The following is a 3,740-nucleotide window of genomic DNA, read 5'->3' as shown; positions in this document are numbered from 1 at the left end:
CAAACTGTTCCTGACAGCAAAACATTGAACCAAGAAGGACCAAACTGGGGAACATTGTGAGGGTAGATAAAAGATGAATCCTGCCCAGTATCAAAGATACATGAAGAAAACTGACTCTAACCCTAACACTAGGTTTAAACCTAGCCCTTAACCTAACCATAAACCTAACCCTAATCTGTTTAGAGAATTTTTTTATCATAAAAGTCCAAAATTAAGGGAGCCTACTGGGAAAAGCTAACAGATGAATCTTGTGCAGTATCAAATAAATCTTACCAAATAATTAGGGGAGGTATTTCAGTACATGTATATTTCCCTGTTGTCTCCAACAGTACTTTTGGATACAGATGTTGTTCATGCTTCAGCTTTGGGAAACTTTCACAAGGAAGAAACCAGAATGCCCACATAGACCTGATTGAGGGTGTGCAGTTTTAAGTAGGGAGCACCAATCCTGTTTGATTTCAAGCTCAATTTCCATTTACCTGTATATGTCAAAATGAAGGAAACCTAATAATACAAACTGTTTCTGACAGCAAAAAATTGAAGGGATAAGGCCCAAACCTGGAGAAAATAGTAAGGCTAGGTAAAAGATGAATTATGCCAAGTATCAAATGAATTTGAACAAAACTCACTCTAACTCTAACACTGGATCTAACCCAACCTAAACTAATTTTAACGTGTTTAGAGTACTTATGATCATAGAAGTCACAAACTTGGGGAGCCTAGCGGCACAACTTAACAAAAGAATCTTGTGCAGTATCAAAGAAATTTAATGAAAAAGTGGGGGAGGTATTTTAGTAAATTCATATTTACCTGTTTTTTTAATCTTAAAGTGCTCATGGATACATTGTTTTTCATGCTTCAGCTTAAGGTACTTTCACAAAGAAAAACCTAAGAGTGCCCACAGACAGCTGATTGAGTGTATGAAGTTTCATGCAGCTAGTGCCAACACTCTTTGTTTTCCAGATCCATTGTATTCACACCTATAGGCCCTAATGAAGTGAAACCTAAAAATTCAAACTGTTCCTGACACTGAACCATTGAACCTTGAAAGCCCAAAATTGGGGAGCCTACTAAGGCTAGATCTAGAATAAATCCTGTATGGTATCAAATTAATCCAACCAAAAAAAATTTGAAGTTCTTTCCTTTCATGGGTATTCTGCTTGCTCCTAAAGCACCCAGAGATGAAACTGTTACTTTCTACTTCATTGTAGGGCTACTTCCATGGAAAACACCAGATTATGCTCACTGAAAATTGATGGAGTGTGTGAAGTTTCAAGAAGATAGCGCTAACCCTGTTTGATTTTCAGCTTAATTTCCATTCAATGCTACAGGGCAAAAAGAAGAGAAACATGAAAATTGAAACTGTTCCTGAAAGCAAACCCTTTATGTAGGAGGCCCAAACACTTGATGTATATTAAAAATTGGAAAAAGGTGAATCCTTCACAGTATCATAGAAATCTGAAAAAAAACCTAACTCTTATCTTAACACTAGGTCTAATCCTAGTCCTAACACTAACTCTAACACTAATTTTAACCTGTTTAGAATCCCTTTGATCTTAGAAGTCCCACAATTGTGAAGCCAAGTTGTGTAAGCTAACAGATGAATCTTTCACAATATCAAAGAAATCTGACCAAATAATTGGGGAGGTAGTTCAGTACATGCATATTTTGCTGTTTTCTCCTAAAGTGCTCTCACATAAAGTTGCTTTGCATGCTTCAGCTTAGGGCTACTTTTACAAGGAATAAACCAGAGAATGTCCATAGAAAACTGATTGAGTGTGTGAGGTTTGAGGTAGCTAGCAACAACCCTGTTGGATTTCCAGCTCCATTTACATTTACATGCATAGGTAAAAATAAAATGAAATCTTAAAATACAAACTGTTCAGGAGAACAAACCCTTGACCCACGAGGCCCAAACCAAAGAATATAGTAAGGCTAGGTAAAAGTTGAATCCTTCCCAGTATCAAAGAAATTTGAACAAAACTAAATCTAACAAAATATTAGCTGTAACCCTAGCCCTAAATCTAACCTAACCTGTTTAGAAAACCATTGATCATAGTAGTCCCCAAATAAAGAAGCCCAGTGGGGCAATCTAATAGATGAATCCTCTGCAGTATCAAAGAAATCTGACCAAGTAATTGGGGGACGTATTTCAGTACCTGCATATTTCCCTGTTTTCTCCTAATGTGCTCTTGGATAAATTATATTTCCATGCTTCACTTTAAAGTACTTTCACAAGGAACAACCAGAGAGTGCCCCCAGAGAGCTGATTGAGTGTGTGAAGTTTCAAGCAGCTAGTACTAACTCTGTTTGATGTCCAGCTTCATTTTCTTTCACGTCTATGGGCCATAATAAAGTGAAACCTAAAAATTCAACCTGTTCCTGACAGTGAACTGGCAAACCTTGAAAACCCAAACTTGGGGATCCTACTAAGACTAGGAAAATGATGAATCCTGTACAATATCAAAGTAATCCATGCAAAAAAAAAATTAAGGCTTGCTTCTAAAGTGCTCACAGTTAAAGCTATTACTTTCTAATCCAGCTTTGGGCTTCTACCGCAAGAAACAAATGAGAATGTGCACTGAGAACTGATTGAGTGTGTGAAATTTCAAGCAGCTAGCATAAACCCTGTTTGAGTCCAGCTCCATTTCCATTCACACCTATAGGGCAAAATGAAGTGAAACGTGAAAATTAAAACTGCTCCTGATAGCAAACCCTTTTACTAGGATGCTCAAACATGGGGAGCATACTAAGAATAGGGAAAAGATAAATCCTGCCCAGTATCCAAAAAGTTGTAAAAAAATAATTCTAACCTTAACACTAGTTACAACCCTAACTCTAACCATAACCCTAAAACTAACCTGTTAAGAGAACCTTTGATCATAAAAGTTTTAGACTTGAGGAGACTAGTGGGGCAAGCTTACACATGAATCCTGCACAGTATCAAAGAAATCTGACCAAATAATTCAGTACATGCATATTTATTTTCCTGTTTTCTCCTAAAGTGCTCTTGGATAAACTTGTTTTGCATGCTTCAGCTTATCAATACCTTTACAAGGAAGAAACCAGAGAGTGCCCACAGACAACTGATTGAGTATGTGAAGTTTCAACCAGCTACACCAACCCTCTGATTTCCAGCTCCATTCTCATTTACCCATATAGGTCAAAATGAAGTGAGACATTAAAAATAAACTATTCCGTGCTCGCTTCGGCAGCACATATACTAAAATTGGAACGATACAGAGAAGATTAGCATGGCCCCTGCGCAAGGATGACACGCAAATTCGTGAAGCGTTCCATATTTTTGCTAGCCAATCCCTAAAAAACAAATACCAAATGTCTTCTTTGATATAATGAGAGCAACTAAGAACAGAGCAGGGAGGAAGAGCAGGTAGAAAAGATTAACATTAAACAGATACAGGAGGTGTGATGGAAAGGGAGAGAAAAGGGAAATTGCATGGTAATGGAGGGAGACCCTCATTGTTATACAAAATTACATATAAGAGGTTGTGAGGGGAATGGGAAAGTAAACAAGGAGAAATATGAATTACAGTGGATGGGGTAGAGATAGAAGATGGGAGGGGAGGGAGGGGGGATGGTAGAGGATAGGAAAGGTAGCAGAATACAACAGTTACTAATAGGGCATTATGTAAAAATGTGGATGTGTAACCGATGTGGTTCTGCAATCTGTATTTGGGGTAAAATTGGGAGTTCATAACCAACTTGAATCTAATGTATGA

The 3,740-nt window shown here is 37.6% G+C and overlaps 1 non-coding gene across 1 annotated transcript; it reads left to right on the top strand.

The window, feature by feature from the left end:
• The first annotated feature begins 3,199 nt into the window (after positions 1-3,199).
• On the top strand, positions 3,200-3,306 carry LOC125614842. The gene has a single exon (XR_007345397.1). It is a non-coding gene; the product is annotated as a U6 spliceosomal RNA (small nuclear RNA).
• Positions 3,307-3,740: the final 434 nt, after the last annotated feature.

The sequence above is a fragment of the Marmota marmota genome, unplaced genomic scaffold (genome assembly GCF_001458135.2).
Source record: "Marmota marmota marmota unplaced genomic scaffold, marMar, whole genome shotgun sequence".
NCBI lineage: Eukaryota > Metazoa > Chordata > Mammalia > Rodentia > Sciuridae > Marmota > Marmota marmota.
The sequence above is the reverse complement of the archived record's forward strand: the minus strand, read 5'-3'. Positions and strand labels throughout refer to the sequence as shown.